Source organism: Odontomachus brunneus, unplaced genomic scaffold, assembly GCF_010583005.1.
Source record: "Odontomachus brunneus isolate Ranch 3 - 2012 unplaced genomic scaffold, Obru_v1 Obru_scaffold_155, whole genome shotgun sequence".
Lineage (NCBI taxonomy): Eukaryota > Metazoa > Arthropoda > Insecta > Hymenoptera > Formicidae > Odontomachus > Odontomachus brunneus.
This window is the reverse complement of record NW_022639605.1, coordinates 694,845-713,381: the sequence shown is the minus strand read 5'-3', so window position 1 is coordinate 713,381 and position 18,537 is coordinate 694,845. Positions and strand designations below refer to the sequence as shown.

General features: G+C 32.4%; 1 protein-coding gene across 5 annotated transcripts in view; it reads left to right on the top strand.

Annotated features, from left to right (window-relative positions):
* LOC116850773 overlaps window positions 1-18,537 on the top strand; it is a 63,244-nt gene that overhangs the window by 21,021 nt on the left and 23,686 nt on the right. The window contains exon 3 of one of the 5 annotated variants that reach the window (XR_004379434.1): window positions 17,202-17,348. The exons of 3 other annotated variants lie outside the window; for them this stretch is intronic. The gene's annotated coding sequence lies outside the window, so the exon portion shown is untranslated. Of the gene's footprint in view, window positions 1-7,214; window positions 9,047-17,201; window positions 17,349-18,537 lie in introns of those variants that run through there. One more of the 5 variants, XR_004379435.1, reaches the window with a different exon arrangement.

Below are 18,537 nucleotides of genomic sequence, written 5' to 3'. Positions count from 1 at the left end.
AATATTAATCAAATTTATATCATTTTTTCGTGAAAATGACGTGAGATTTACATTATATTAATTATCTGTTCTACCTGGGTTGACCCAATATACAAGCTCACAACAATACACATATTCATATTCATAAAGTAATATCTCGACCAGTGGCGTAGCCAGGGGAGGGGCTGAGGGGGCTGCAGCCACCCTCGAAATTAATTTTCTGGATTACGCTAAGTGTGAGAAAAATTTTTTCGAATGACCTTTTTTGCTCGTCAAAAATAAAAAGTACAGCCCCCCTGAAACTTTTTTCTGGCCACGCCACTGATCTCGACTATTATTACGAATATCATAAAACAGTATGGGATTTTTATGTTCATTTCAATCCGTTCTACGTTCCTACAAAACTTGCGAAAGAGAGTCTGGGACATTCTATGTAATTAATTGAAAACTGTATATAATATGAAATACTAAAATGAATCATTAAGATATAAAAGATATAAAAAATTTTTTAAATTATTCCAAAAATAATCAAAATTTATAGTAAAATCATAGTAAGTATAGTAAATTTACAGTAATTAAAAAGTATAGTAATGTACCAATACCCGGACAATTGTCCCGATTGCTAAACTCTGTTGACTCAATATGCGAACATGATTATTCTACAAATAAAATCTTTATATTTTGATTAATTTTTATTGAGCTTTAAATTAAATTTTTTTAAGCTTTGTTCTTACTGACTATTTAAGACTGTTCTATAGTAATATAGTAATTATTTTATTAAACATTTTTATAAATTCTATGTCTCATATAAGGCAGGGTTGGGAACGTTACTTTTTAAAAGTAACGCGTTACCGTTACCGTTACTTGCGGTAAAAAGTAATTCGTTACCGTTACTCGTTACTGATTCTAAAAAGTAACGCGTTACCGTTACCGTTACTTGCGGTAAAAAGTAATTCGTTACCGTTATTCGTTACTGATTCTATAAAGTAACGCGTTATCGTTATTTGAAAAGTAACGGTAAAAAAATCGTTACTTTCCGTTACTTTTGTAAAAAAAAAAAGTTAAAATCGGCTTATAAAACGAATAGTAAGAGAAACAGTAGATAAATTATACATATATAAAGATAAAATGTAAGATATTTAAGCAGAAAGCATACATTCTTGCATAACGACATAAAGCCCATTCTACATTAGTCGCAAATCGCAAGGTCGCAAAGAAATTGACTAATCATAGTCGATTGTTCTTCTTGCGATTGAAGAATAATCAATTATGATTGGTCAATTTCTTTGCGATTTTACAATTGCGAGTAATGTAGAATGGGCTTTAAGGGCGCCGCATACGAATTGACATAACAGTAACGTAAGACGTACCGTAAAAATGGACCAATTACAATCGAGTATTCACAAAAATGGCGACCTTACGGTTCGACGATACTTAAAGTGATTGGTCAGTTCTTACGGTACGTTACTGTTATGTCAATTCGTGTGCGGCGCCCCTTAAGCGTGGTCTACAATGAGAACTTAAGCCATAAAGTTCAAGCTTTAAGTCCTAAGCTGTAAGAAGTTGATCAATCACAGTCAATTATAAGAAAAATAATTGACTGTGACTGGTCAATTTCTTACGGCTTAGAGCTTAAAGCTTAAATTTTATGGCTTAAGTTCTCATTGTAGGCCACGCTTTAGAGGCTTTCTACAATAAGCAATAAGTTTTAAGTTGCAATAAAATTGACCAATTACAGTAGATTATTTTTCTAATAGTCGACTATGATTGGTCAATTTTACTATGACTTAAGATTTATTGCTTATTGTAGAATGGGCTTTACGGAAAGCAGCATTAATTGTTTATCGTGTACAAACTTTCGTCGCGTGGCAAGCGTTGCCGCGTTCTGTGTACAGAAGTCACTATAGTAAAAAAGTAACGATACAAGTAACGATGAATTTCGTTACTCGTTACTAAAAAAAATGTAACACCGTTACTTTTTCGTTACTGATACAAAAAAGTAACGGCGTTACTAAATCGTTACCAAAAAAAGGTAACGAAATAGTAACGTCGTTACAAGTAACGCGTTACTTCTCAATCCTGATATAAGGTAACAATTATATACTTTTCCACTTACAAACTGTTTAGTTAATTTTCATAATTTGTTTTACCTTTTATATTTTTTCTTTTATGTTTGTTTAATTTGTTTTGCCTCTTATTTTTTTGTTTTTACTTTTTCATTAAATCTGTTTTTTTCACTCTCATTACAATGGAATACTCTGGACGAATCAATATCGATAAGATTTTTTTGCAAATATACATGTACTTCACCAAATCAGTTTCTTAAGGGGTTACACCACTCTAGCGTCCGAAAATTAAGCGTATTTTTGGGAATTTTTGGTGACAAACAAAGAAATAAATTGAAAATTAGTTTAGGAGGCTTTATTGTACATGTTTTAAAGTGTATATTCAAATTTTTATGTTAACATATATTACAAAATAGCGGTGCTAGAGCCTTGTCAACATGAGCGTGTTTTTCGGAACGGGGTTCGGCATAAATGTCGCAAATGTTGATCTAGAACAAAAAATAAAAAATTTCCGTTATCTATGTGCCAATAGCTAGAAAAGTACGTATATAGAGGATTTTTTAAATATTTATTTTTATAGAAATGGCACGTATTTGAAGAAAAATTTCATTTTGTACCCTAAAATTTCGTCGAAAATTGTTTATAAAATGCGTAATATATAAAAAATTCCCTACGTGCTTTTATAGCTATTGGCATGTGAATGACGGAAAATTTTAGTTTTTTATTCGAGATCAACATTTGCGACATTTATGTTGCAAGCACCGGAGCCCCGTTCTGCTCATGTTGACAAAGCTCTAGCATCGCTATTTTTTAATGTATGTTAACATAAAAATTTGAATAAATACTTTAAAACATGTACAATAAAATCTTCCAAATGGATTTTTTTATTCATTTCTTTGTTTGTCCACAAAAAATTCTCAAAAATACGCTTAATTTTCGGACGCTAGAATAATATCCGAAAATTCTTTAAAACATTCTCTGTAGCTGAAACACAAGTACGTGCCAAATTCTAAGCCGTTCTAACACATAATTCTGGATGACGTTTAAAGAAATTGTTATACCAAAACTTGTCAGGCTTGTTATTTTGAAAGGCGTTTTTTACTTCGATTCAGTTAATGATAAATGCAATTCAAGCAATTGAGTCTTAGTATTTAGTAATTAGGAAATTTCTATTATAGCAGTACATTATCCATCCAACTATTTTTAATTCTTTACTTAAAATAGTTATTGGTCCTTTAAAACAGTCGATGCAGTAGATGTTCTTTAATTTACAATAAAGAGTGTTGCTTAGTATGTTATATTTTCTCGTTGCTTCTCTTAACATATACTCATAGCACATTTTTCATATGTTCCAAAGCAGCATTCACGTCTTTTGGACATATCTTGGATTCTTCTTATCATCCTTATGATGCTAAGAAAAGCCATAACTCATGTAGTATTAATGAAAATAACATTACAAGGTTATATGATAGAGGTTATATGATTTAAACATACATTTTCAAAGCACTAGAATATTTACTTATTTTTTAAACTAATGACAATACTATTAAGTAAGCTTATTTATAAAAGTACTTACGAAATTAATCTTAATAGCATTTTTTCTTCAGTTCGTTTATTGGTACTCGTAAGTACATGTGTAATTAAAGGAAGTTGCACCGGTATTTGAACATGTGACCGATTACTAGGCAATCACGAAATTACTGAATGAGTAGCGAAATTCACAAGATTTACTAATAATTTTTTATTAACTAAACGCATTCTTATAATTATTCTTTACTATTGTCGGGTTGAATAATATAATGTTTATAAGAAAAAAGTACAAGGTAAACAAGAAATGTCTTAACAAATAAAAAACTTTTTAAGAAAACGTTAAGAACATCGTCAAAGGATGTCCTGCATTATGTAATTATATTATAATTTTCTTGTTTTTTGGACATTAATTTTTATAACACTTCAATATTTCACCATGTAAATAATTTTGAATATTGACAGATTTCAATTAAATTAATATTAATAATGTACTAGAAAAAATATTTGTGTGAGGTTAATAATGATAAGTTTCCATTAATAATGATATGTTCGGATATTGGAACATGTCCGGCAATTGATACATTTACCTTTACGTATTTTTTTGCAAAATGACATAATACATTTTTGTTCAGTTTTATTTAATCTTTAAGTATATGAGTGTAGGCGTTGTTATTACAGCTGCCGTATCGTGCACATCATTTGCCAATAATTTTCTTCAATTAAAAACTCAAAATTTGACATGTTTGTTTGTAAAATGGTAGAGGAATTTTGTGTTCAGTTTAACTTTATTTATATATAAATGAGGTGTAGGGTACTTTGCGTCAGACAGTCTGTGTATAGTTATATATATCCATGCAGTAAAAAATATTTTTGAATGGAAAAAGAAAAAATATTTCTCCCTCCCTTTCAATCAAACGTCGACATTATAGACTGCCACAAACATAAATACTTGAATTATATTTGTACAATAGCATGTTCTTAGATGACTATATAAGATTATATATATGACTATATAGTATATGACGATATCACGCCAAATTTCATATATGATTATTTTTTTCGGTATTTATGACTTTATGGTGATATTGAACTATTATTTTCTAAAGTGGAAATGTCTGAGTACGAAATGTGTATAAATTAATAACCGAAGGAAAAGGCCAATTACGGTTTAGTTGTAATATCACCCGCTTACTACAACTACAAGTGTAATCATTGGGGTTCGCCGATTGACTCAATCGAGCAGATGTCGAAGTTGTCCCCTTCTACTCGCCCGCATATAGCTATTACTTGTCGAACAAATGTAAAGCTGAAAATCGTCATTTCTACAAGCGCTCACTCTAATCTTTGCTTCAATTTCTCTTCATACTGTCCTCTCTTGTTTAGACCACAGGCATACCAACAGCAATAAAAAATATATTAAACTATGCTTATATATATATTTTAAGTCTCTGATCAACATATCGCGCATGCTCCAAATCTTTGACTCGACCTTTTGTCATTTTTCGCTCTGGTCAAGCTCTAGTAGTTCCGACGGTAAATACGATTGAAATGCCTTCACGTGCAAACGACACAAGGAATCAAGAAAAGAATGAACGAAATGTGCGCGAAAAAACGGCGGATCGAAATGATAAAGATTGAACCTGCAAGAGACGAGACCTTGAGCAGATAATGACCTGCTTGTTGATCGATTTAAAAAAAAAAATTGGAGTCAACTCTCTCTCTTTCGCATACGCGCCACACACGTTTCTCTCGTCAATAATCACGTACATGATGTTTTGTGAACAATAGAATCCTGTACCAGGAGGAATTCGAAAGCGACTTCTGTTATGCAAAATTTCCATTCACCATTGGCCGTGTTTTAATATCCGACACTTATCTGCCTGCATGAAAAATTTTAGTTATTTCTAGAGTAGGGAAAGTTATTTTTTACAAGTATACACTGAAAGAAAAAAATATTTAAAAAATAAAAAATATTTATTTGATGACTACTAATATCATATTTACTTAAATAAAAATATCTTTTATTTCAAAGGAAAATAAACAATTGCTTTTATGAAACGCAATTGCATACAAGAAAATGTATATTTTCTAAGCTGAAAAGAATTTTCTTTAGTGTAAAAACATGTATATTAGTTTAAGTAAATATATTCTTTTCCTTCACTATTAATAATTATTTAATATTTAAACAGAATAAATACATTTTATTTATTTATTATATATTAAATATTTTTTTTCAATTTAATTATACTTATACACTGTAATCCATTACTCATTAAAAAAAATAACTCCTTTATCCTGTTACGCTGAGGAAAAAATTATCTTAAAATCGACAAATATTTCTTTGATGGATGTCATTAACATATTTATTTAAATCTAAATTCTCTTTATTTAAATCAAATATTATTTACCTGATTTAAATAAACAATATTTGGTTTAAATAAAGAGAATTTAGATTTAATTAAATAAATATTTTAATGACACCCATGGCATCCATCAAAGAAATATTTGTTGATTTTAAGATAATTTTTCCCTCAGTATACTTAAACAGTAACGAGCCGTCACAATTTCCATTACTTTCTTTCACCAGATTTTGAAGACCTGTTTTTACAATTCACCGCTGTCCTCATCCTATGTGCATATATATGTACATATGTGCAAAATAATGATTATATTTGTTACTAATATCCAAAAAGTTTAATTGTATTACTATTACCGTTATTAACGAAAATCAAACATAATTCTATTACACATAAAAAAGTATCATTCTACTGAAAGTATCATTCTACTGAAATTTCTAAGAAAGAACTTTACTTTTCTCTTTTTAAGTAAAGACTATTTTCAACAAAGAATATGAAAATTAAGAATTATTAAGAATAAGAAAAATTTGTTTACAATAATCTTAAAATATACTCATCACTAATTTTAGAAAAGCCTATTATCATTTATTATGTACTTGAAAGGAGAATTAATTCAAATTTGTTCTTTTTATAAGGAATATTATAAAACTTTATCGAAGAAAAAGTCGGCTTATATAGTAAGCAAACCGAATTTTTGTTTTAATTTAATTTTGATTGAAATGCTTTTTGAAAATATGCTTTCGAACTTTGATTGAAATAGTAAACTTATTAAGGGGGGAGAAAGGGAGTTCAAAATATATTTTAAATTAATTTGATGCTTATGATATGTGTGTGTGTGTGTGTGTGTGTGTGTGTGTGTGTGTGTGTGTGTGTGAGCTTATAGATTTGCGGAATATGTAAACTAATAAAATATTTGAAACAAATAATATTTACTTTATTGTATGTATTTCTCTGTGCACAGAGAGAACGATTTGTTGAATCAAATAAATGTTTCTTTGGAATAGTCCAAACAAATTATTTGGTTGACACAACAAAAATATTTCTTTGGAACTAAACCGCAAATAAACATTTTTGTTGCTTCAAACAAAATTTTGTTCGATCAATCGAAAAATTTGTTTGGACTATTTCAAAGAAGCGTTTATTTGATTTAACCAAATCGTTCTTTCTATCTGTGTATCAAATCGTTTCTAAAAAAGAATAATAATAATTTTTAATGGTAAGTTATAAATTCCTAATGTTACTTATTTCTGCGAAAGAAATAATATTTTATCAAACTTTACAGTTTCTCGTCGATGTGCATAAAATTCCTTCACCATTCCTGCACATTCTGTGAAAAAATCAACTGTAATCGATGATCGGACTGTCGTTAAATACAACATAAAAATGTACAACATAAAATTCCTGTATTGCGACGGCCGTCAGAGACTGCAGCCTCTCGCTCCCGCGTCGCAACAAACAATCGCGCGCCGTCCTGAAGGTTCTCCCTCTCTTGCGCGCAGCAATTAGGAGAGCCGGCCGTAAAAGTCGGCATTTACGAGCGCGTTCAGTCGCGCGTATGCAAACGTCTATTAATAATTCGATCTCATTGCGCCGACATGATCGATCGTCGCATCCTGGAGAAGCGACAACGAGAGAACGGCCGTAGCTTGGTAGAGAACGACGACAATGCGGGAACGTGCGAATTGAATCGCCACACGTGTACCAGTCGCAGCCCTCACAATGCGAGGATGTGCGAAAAATACTCGTCAATGGAGAGCTATACGAGTGAAAACCTTGGCGCGGTGACATCCCATCGACGAGGTAAACGCTGAATTCAGGAATAACGCGACAAAGAGAAATGAAGAGAAGATGTGTCGTCTGTTTATACGAATACCGTATCGGAGTTCTTAGCGACCGCGATGTCTTGGGGTCGAGAAGGGATTTCCTTAAGCGGACCCGTCTCTGACAAAGAAATGACAACACAAGAGGCATCGAGTGTCAATAAAGACGCTCGTGACAGACCTAGATGAACTCGTGCGATTTGAGAGTCGCACTTGAAGAAAGTCAGCCAACACACGGAGACAACATATCTTTAACGATGGATCTATGGGTATATGTGAATAGAGAGAAAAAAGAGACCGTGTTCAACTTTTCTACGTAAAGCGTGACGATAAAGCTTTCAACCTCAACGTTCAGAAATATAAACCGCCGATAAGTGGTCGGCAGGATCGGGAAGTTATTTTTAAAAAGTAACTCGTTCCCATAGATACACACACAACGCAATATTCTACACAGTGCATATTGTTTACATGAGAAAAGAATGTGTATACCTCTCGCAGGCAACACATAAACAACCCGCGTGGAATCTTGAATTATTTAAGATTACGGGAACAATCCGTAATCTTGAAATCTACAACATATCTTGTGTGTGTGGTAACGAATTCCTTTTAAAAAATAATTTATCGACTTTTTTTGTTTAACTTGATCTTATGTACATATATGTAATATATATGTACTAAATTAATAATACTATATAATACTATATAATACTATATAATACTATATAATACTATATAATATAATACTATATAATAATATATGTAATATAACATACATACAGAATTTTATATTAAAATATACAAAAAGAGAGTAATTCAATGATAAAACCCGAGCACTTGGTGTGCCCGGGTATATAAATAATTTAAATATATTTTCCAAATAGTATTATTATAATTTTGTATATCAATTTGTAAAATTCAATGCATCTTATTGCGACACAGGCACGCCGTGTTTTTTGTATGACTCTTAATTTTATTTTTGATCTAATCTTTTAACATCCCTCTTGTAGAAAATTTGAATAATATTATGTTTCAACGTCTTTGGATTTATGTTTTTTCTGAAAATATGTATGTGACATATTTCATATATAAACATATTTGCTTTTATATAATTCTATTCATGTAGGGAAACACGTGAATTATTTTCACTTGGATTAACTACCTGATATCACATTTTTTGTAAAAAATAGAAGTTTAAACAACATTTCTTATTAACATTTTTAAATGTGTTATTTTACAAATAAAGTATTTTTATAGAAACATTAATTTTTGTATAATTCCACTCGTGCAGGCACACAGAGAGAACGATTTATTGAATCAAATAAATATTTCTTTGGAATAGTCCGAACAAATTATTTGGTTGACACAACAAAAATATTTCTTTGGAACTAAGCCTCAAATAAATATTTTTGTTGCTTCAAACAAAATTTTGTTCGATCAATCGAAAAATTCGTTTGGACTATTCCAAAGAAGCGTTTATTTGATTCAAGCAAATCGTTCTCCCTGTGCAAGCGCGTCTTTTTTTACCTCTTTTTTTAAAAAGGTTTGTTCATATATCACATCTTTTTCATAAATGATTGAATATCTATTAAACACACACAAATTTGACATAAATTTCATAAATAATTATAATTTTACGAGAGTTGTGTATCAATTTAACAAGAGATATTACCGTATTTCTTCTATAGACGCTCGGCTATACGTGCGATGCGAGCGCTCAGTTGCTTTGAAACGCCGAGTAAGGGCGAGAATATCATTCTCTTCGTCTCTCTTTTACTCGCTATTTTGAAAAACGGTCGCGTCAACGAGTGAGAGCGAGAAGAAGAGGATGACATTTTCCCTCTCACTTGTGCGACTCTTGTTTTGTTTTGCGTGAGATACTACCGCATCTCTTCACACCAAGCGTGTACACGATCTAACCACGTGATCCATGCCTCGCTGACTTCTTCTTCTTGTTATAGCCGAAAATTATCCAATGATTCTATTGGCCAAATTTTCGGAGCAAACTTGCAAACGTGGCATAATTGACAAAGTAATGCCTCGCTAACTGAGCCGCTGAGTGGCGTCTCTGACGGAGAAAGGCTGAGATAGACATTTGTAGAACGTTTCTTAATCGTAAAATTTTGCCATTTCGGATTTTTCACTAAAATATCTTCTCTCATGAACTATGTAGACAAATATAAAGATAGATTTATGAAGCAAATTGATCCCAAGAATCGATAGAGCCTATCCAGAAATTCGTTTTATTAGCCGCTATAGCCGAATGAGAAATCTTCAGCCTGCGCTGAACCATGATGTAATAATATAAGATGTAGCATTGTGCATAATGGCGACCGAAGACGTAACAGCCAATGAAATTTTTCTTCCAAAATACATTTCTAGCATATGAAAACAACCTAATCATACTTACATTAAACCTAACCTAACCTGGACAATTGGGGGCAATCTTTGATTGGTCAACCACTGCGCATCTTCGAGAATGCTTCACCTTACATTATTACATCATGCGCTGAACTAGTTGATCGGCGTAAGTTATACGCGGCCAGTTTCACGCCGTTCCTCGCTTCGTGCGTTCATTTGGCGCGAAACGCTACCGCGTCTCTTGATTCTAAATTAAAAAATGATCATAAAATCAAAAAATTCTGCGGACTCCAGTTTATTTAACAAATAACGTTTATAAATTTATATTAAGAGTGTTTTTAAAACTTAGGTAAAAATATAATTTATTCTCTTAATTAATATTTTTTATAATTACACGGAGTGTATCAGAACAAAGTGGTACCACCGCTTATAGGAGTGGATTAGATTAAACTAAACCAAAAATTCTTCTACCATTTTTCAAAAAACCATATGAAATTTTGAGTTATTAATTAAAGATAATTCGTAAATAATCACACGTCATACGAGATAGATAAGTTGTGGCAAGCGACGCCTGCCGTCGTTTGTAGGTTAGATTGAACTGAACAAAAACGTCTTCTATCCTATTTTGCAAATAACCATATAAGTTTTTAGTTATTGATCAAAAGACATTGATGCATTATCGCGCACTAATCTTCCTTAATTAATAACTAAAACAATTATATGATCAATGATACATAAATCCTAATAATTTTGAAATGTTAATTTATTTGTGAGCTTTTAAACGCAGTGTTATTTAATCACGATTATATTCTACGCAATAAATAATATTTATTTCTCTTACGAGCGAAAAATTAAGTTCATTGAATCCATTATTAATTCTTCGTGACGCAACAACATATTATATTTACTTTAAAGATAATTTCAAAGTAAATGAATCAAGTGTAAAGAAAAGTTTTGAACAAGCTATATGTCTTTCAAAAGACATTCATAGATTACTTATTGTCTACACAGATGACATTTCACAAATAGTTTACGTTTTCTGTCTATACATAAACATAAATTGTCATAATTAACGGATATTCCAGATCGAACGCGGTAGATAGCCGGGGGCACTTGCGTCACTCGTGGGCGCCTGCCTTCGGCACTGCTTCGCGCCATCGCCGCGACGTGGCGACGGCTTCGTCGGGCCGTCGCTCGCAGTTAAATCTCAGCCAAGTGGTTATATAAGCCAGCGCGAGCGACGGCTCAAGATAGGAGCACTGATTTAGAAAAAAGGTAAATCGATTTGAAGTTCGATTCGAATTGCTGAGAAAAGAATCGATCTTTAAAAAGTCAATTTGTAAAGAATCTATTTCAGAAAATCGGTTTGAATCGGTAAATATACACAGTGAACCATTTGTTAAAGTTTACTATCTATCAAATTTCTACATTCTAAAGTAGATCCAGTGCTGGGAGTTCGCGATATATTTTCGCGCACGCGCATTGAGCAAACTCTGTGGTAACCTCAGTGCCATATCTATTTTAAGGTATCGTAAGATCCTTCACCTAAAAGAAAATATGAAGGGATTGTAGGAAGAAAAGAAAGTTTGTGGGAAGAAACAGAATGCTGTACATAAGTAAAAATAAATATATTTTTTATTTTGTAATTTCTGCAGCCGACCAATCTTTGAAAATATTCATATTTAACCATGCATATTGAAATTTTCTTTTCGCACATTTCCTCTTCTTTGCCTCGATGCCACTTGATGACGAAGGCTAATGTTGGTCCATTTCTTTCTTCAATACGGCACTTTTTTCTTTAATTAACTTAATATTATAATTGCACTTTTCTTTATCACAATATCACTTATTATTAAAATTGCACTTTTCTTTATCACAATATCACTTAATATTAAAATTGCACTTTTTTATTACATTTATAAATTATTATTTATTAATATATACTATTATATTTATAATATGTACTATTATCATTTTATTTATTAATATATATTATATATATATATATATATTATAATATCATATTTTACATAGCTATACTAATTATTATAACTATATTAAATATACTAATTTATTATTATATTATTTGCTACCTATCTAACCTAACCACTCGCGGGCAAACAACACAGATAGACGGCCAAGTATTTGTGCATGTTCCCTAAGAATCTTTATTCGTGCCTAACGCCGTCATTGGAAACTGCTTACGTCGAGCTGCTACGTCATTTCACGCATGCGCAGAAGGGCTTCTGTCATCTAGAAAATATTGCGAACTCACAGCACTGAGTAGATCTCATGTAATTGATATAAAGTTTAATATGAATTTAAAAAATTTGACAAATTGGTAGTATTATTAAATAAAAAGTCACTTTTACTATCATAAATATATATTAATTAATTTATTTATTTACTCCATATTCCAATTTATGTTATGCAGCTATGTCATTGCATGTGCGATGGCCTTAAGTCCTGTTCTTTTTATCTACACTATTGAACTGGTACAATAAGTTAATGAGAAAAAATATACTTATTTCCATTGTAGAAGTAACAAGGTGTGTTCGTTTCTCGGACATATTTGGCGCTGTAACCGCGCAGCAGCCGTCTTGCACTCACACACACAACGCGATAGTATATAGCGTTTATCGGTATGTTTCTGTGCGTTTGTATTGCCAAGATGGCTGAGTCCAGTCACGCTCTCTCATTGGCCAATAACAAAATTCTGCACAATAGCACACCTTGTTACTTCTACCATGCTTATTTCATTCTAACTCATTGCACCAGTTCAGCTGGTGTGCACTAATGTGCATTGAGCAGCCACTGATTAACTTCAAAGTGTTAAAACGAAAAAAAATTTTTTTTTAAATGTCGATTACTAGTCAAAACTGAAAAAAATTGTTGACGATGTTCAGGATTTACAGATCGATCCTTGAATCGGTTTATTTTCAGAAAATCGATTTAAAATCGATCTTTTAGACTCCAACTAATCGATCTTCGATTAAATCGATTTAAAATCGGCATCCCTAGCTCGAGACCTTTTGAATGCGCGTTGGGTCACAGCCTTTAGAGTGTCTTCCTTGACACGTTAGCTTGCCTCCTAAAGAGGTGTTTTGATAATTCTACAGTTCGCTATCTCCTTGATATTACTGATTGGCTGAGAGAAGGATTCGCGAAATCAGTCCGGATTACGCTGCGTCCTCCACTGGCAGCTTTCGTCCGCGATATCTCGAGCATTGCAGATATCGTGCACCGTTCTGCGGGACTCAGTCTCTGTCGCGCTTGCGACTTTTCACATGAGCCACACTCGCTTCTAAGTCCGCACAGGACATAGGCCGGTATTCACAGTCCGATCTTATATTTAAGATCACCTTAAGTACTGTCTTAAGATGTCATGAATCAACCACAGAGCCGTATTCGCATCTTAAGACATTACTTAAGACGGTCTTGAAATAAGATTTGACTATGAATAACCGCCCTTAGTCTCGGTGGTGCTTGCGACGCACGCTTTGCTCGTCTACTACGTCCACGAGGGACGTATGCTCGATCGCGCTTGCGATACACATAAGGCGGACTCGCTCGTCTCTTTTGTCGCGACGCGTACGCCCGGTCGGATGTTAATCGGGAATGCCGTTACGACCTCCCTACAGCGTGCCTAGCGCGACAGTCAAGGGCCGAGGCCCTTAACTCAGCGAGATCAGCCTAACACGGAGGCGCTGGGTTAGGCTCGTCATCTACAACACAGGATGCGCGCCACCGACTCGTCTTAGGGCTATCGCACACAAATTGACATAACTGCATATGCATAGCATAAGACCGTATGTATCAATGAGCATCGAGTATTAAGTCGCCATATTGGTGTTCGATGCTTAATATTCGATGCTCATTGGTCCATACGATCTTATGCTATGCATATGCAGTTATGTCAATTTGTGTGCGATAGCCCTTAGGCTGAAGCGCAACGAACGTTGCGCCGCCGTCAATGGCATTAAGGTCGCGGACACGCGCAGCGGCATTTCTTCGATCAATTGACAGGCGCTCGCTCCAACACCCCCCTTTTGAGCATTCGAAACAACAGGTAAATACCCAATTCTACGTTACCGTTATTCGTTTTATCTATTGAAGAAAGTAGTTCATTACTGTTATTGTTATTCAAGAGGTAACAACCAGAATAATGTACATATCTCAAATACATCTCAGAGACGTCCTAAATTTAAAAGTAAGATATCTTTCACAAAGCATTAAGATGAATCTAAAAGATTCTATCTAAAAGAACTAAGATGATATCTAAAAATCATTTTTTAGACATTTATGCTGTATGGGTCGTTCCTTTCGTCACTTTTATATCAAGTTACGAACCATTGTTTTTAGAACTCGCTTTTGCCCATTCCATATACATATATTCTATATGTATAAAGTAACAATGAAAGTAACGACTATGCATTCGTTATTCTTACCTAAAAAATGTAATTACGTCACTGCAATAAAAAAATAATGTCGTTGACAGAATTGAATAATAATTAGTGAATCAATTAAAAATTAAGTTAAAAAATAAAAAATTAATGACTTCTAATTTAAATTAGTTAATTTTAAATTAGTTAATTTCTAACTAAAACTAGATATGTTAAGATGCATTAACTACTTTTTTTATAGAAGCTGAAATAATTCATCAGTATTAAAATCATTCCGGACTGCTCATAAATATAATAAAAAATAATTTCAGCAGAATTTTTTTTCGTCTCTCTGAGCTCTAGTGTTCTTTTTTTGAATGGAATTTTTTTTTTTTTGTATAAAAACTACTTTTTCATTATTTCACAAAAATTTAATTTACGATAAAAAATTATGCAAAAACATATATTATTATGCATGATTAACTTTTAATCCTTTATTGATTTCATTCGACTGACGAACGTTAGAATTTTCATGAGTCCGTGCTGTTCTTGTACGTGTTGTGTATGTCTGTTTAGTGCGGTATTGAAACATATTGCTAGCTAGACGCGCGTTTAATATGTAATAAATAAATTTAATATAAATGATTAAATAAAATTTAAATAAAAATTAACTTATTACATACTGCGTCAACACAGTCTTGTATAAATACAAAGAAATATATTAAAATATTGTTCATTAATTCATTTATCAACTTGCCAAAGTAAAAATTAAGTTTGGCAACAGCGCGACTCACGAATTTGTACGTATCTGCTCTCGTTACGAGCACAGCGCTCTATCGCGCATTAATACTTTTCAAATCTGTTAATCTAAGTTATACTAATGAAATTGAGAAAACGGCCACATATGATCTAAGAAGTTGTAAGTAAAAGTTTTGTTTAGAAACCAGTAAGAACCTGCTTAGAATCTGTGGCATTAAAGTTGAATCTAAAACTTTCTCTTTAAGAACTGAACTTTCAAGTCGGCAAAAAGTTTTTACTTAGAATATCGTATTACAGGAAATAACACTTTTTGCAACTGAAGTTCTTTTTTTTTTGAGTGTTAGAATATTTTCTTTTTGGTTTTATAAAAATCTTTTTGGGACTATATGCAGTCTGGTGTTCCAGACTCTTCTTTGCAATTTTTATGAGAACGTAGAACGGATTGAGGTAAACATAAAAGTCCTATATCGTTTTGTAATATTTGCAATAATAGTCGAAATATTAATTAAAAAAGATTGATGAATGATTACGCGCGATATGGTAGATGAGCTGTAGTGGCGATATGTACTATTGTGTACCTGCGCATTAAGCCAAATTGAACAAAGAAGCTCTTTATCATCTTGTAAATAATCATGTAGATTTTTAATTATTAATGGGAAAAAATTGTTACATGTTTGTGCACAAAAACCTTCTTTAATTAATATCTAAAAATCTATGTAGTTATTTGCAAAATGGTAGGGAATCTTTTTTGTTCAGTTTGATTTAATGTATAAGTATACAATGGCAGGCGGCGTTATTACAGCTCATCTACCATATCGTGTGATCATTCATCAATTTCCTTTAATTCATACTCCAAAATTTATTGCGAACATCGTGATATGGTTTTATGTTCACTGCAATCTTTTCATCATTTTTATGTTCTACGTTCTTACAAAACTTGCTGAGGAGAATCTGGGACCCTCTGTATACAAGAAGTTTCTGTTAGAAATGAAATAATATTAAGTCAAGATGACTTTTTGTGTAATATTATGTAATATTGAGTCAAGATTTATTCCAAACACGAAACTCTTAGCCAATTCTACTAACTCAACAGCATTTTTTCCGTGTGTATGAATGAAAAGTCACTTGATAATCGAGTAATTCAAACGCCATTCTATTTTTTATGTGAAATTTTACTCTAAGAATCTAGGAAATTTAGGAAGTAACAAGTTACCTTTTTCAATAAGTAACTAATTTTTTTTAAATAACTATTCCAACTGTTATCCAAATTTCACCGATAAATTTCACCGAAATAAAAACACATCGAAATTTTAATTTGACGCCCATATCATTGCTATATTTTAAATTAAAAAAAGATACAATTTACATGGTGCAAAAATATTTATCCATTCGACTATCCCGAAAAGATAAACACCTCGTATTACTTTGCCATTAAGAATTTTGGCGCATGCAAATCACCCCTTAAAGTGTTAAGGAGAGAACTCCATGTAACTAGTCGGAAAAATCGATTTTTTTATTTAAATCGAGTCCTTGTTATATGGAGAATATAATCCTAAAGTTTTAGAACCCATTTTAAAGTATTAATGGCACTACGGACATTTATATCTGCGCTGCGTGCAAATATAAGAATTGCCCGGCACGTCTTGGCCGTACCCCGCACTTTTTTCGACTTAATCTCTTTTGCACAATAGACTTTAACGTTTCTCAGTGGCTGAGAGGTGCTTGGGAAGGGGCATACACAGAATGCTAATGAGAGTTTAAATGCAATGATCTGGCGACTAGCTCCCAAACACTCACATGCTGGCACTAAAATAATAGAAGTAGCTGCTTATATTTGTTAGTATATTTAACGAGGGCTATTCTGCAATGCTAAAGATGATGGAACTTAAAATTGGCCAGCAATGCAAAATTTACGCTGATTTATTGAACAGCAAGCGATTTATTGAGCAGACAGGAGCGCCAAACGTAGCCAACTCGTAGCAGCACAAAGGAGGCTCGAATAGCTTATAAACAGAAAAAATTGCAGAAAATCAATTTTTCGAGGAAACGGAGGGCCTATTGTATGGAGCTGGAATTGCAGAATAGTCGAAAAGAGCCGTAAGTTTCCAAAAACTGTTATTTATTTGCTTCGTTAACTTTAAACGCGTTTTTCTCAGAACTGCTTTTTCGCATGTACTTGCATACATCATAGCTCAAAAACTGTTCAACCAATTGCGTTGCGCTTATGCGTGCATGTACATTAATTTTGTAATAGAATGAACCTAAATGTTATTAATTTATTTAAACAACATTCCTCAAACAATTAAGATGAAAATTTTCCATAAAATTAGAACCTTTTCTTTTGAAGTTGTTCATTTTCACTAAATTTCCACTTTTTTAACAAGTTTAGGTTCATTCTACGTGGTTTTTATTTAAAAAAAAACAAATATTTTAGGATTTTTGTTGCAGAATTAAAATTGAGACCGCTAGAGTGTACGCAAGTTCACCTCGTCAAAAACGAGGCCTCCAAGATCGGCCTCCATTAACTATCAAAATATCCATTACTATTGCTCAAACCAAATATTTTCTAGTTCTTTGAGTGTGCATTTAAATATACTAAAAGTTTCATCGAATAGTCTTTTTGTTTTTAATTTCTAAAAATTGCCTATTTTTCGGCTCATTTACATGGAGTTCTTCCCTTAACACCGCGTAGTTTCAGGCTGAAAATAGCGTCCGGAATTTTTGCCCAACTCTTTTTTCCCATGGCGTCGATGCATCTCGCTGAAATGCGGGCACGTCTGGGATGAAGGCATTAATTTCAATTGGATTAAAAGGCCAAGCGGGTACTCGTTTAAGTTAATTACCAGCAAGGCCTTCTCGGTTTGCGTTAATCGTGCAATTGTAATTGCGCCATAAATTCTATTAACTTTTCTTTCCATCTCTCTCTTTTGAAGATATTTTCGATATGAAATAAGTTTCTATATTTTTAAAAATATTAACTTGTACTTAATTAATTATATTTTTCAATACAAGATATATGAAATATTTCATAAACTATTCACTTTTCAATAACCTAATCTAATCTTAATATTTTTATACGTCAAGTGAAATCGATTGTGTTGTAAAACAACATAAAGAAACATTAAGCAAAATTTCATTGCATTTTGCAGCAGATACATCGATACCAATATCCAAAATTAATATAATATAATTAAATTCAAAAATTAAAATCAATATTAAAAATTCGTATTATCGGTCGATCTCTCTTAATATTTTACCTACAATTTTATTTAGATTAAGTTATCGA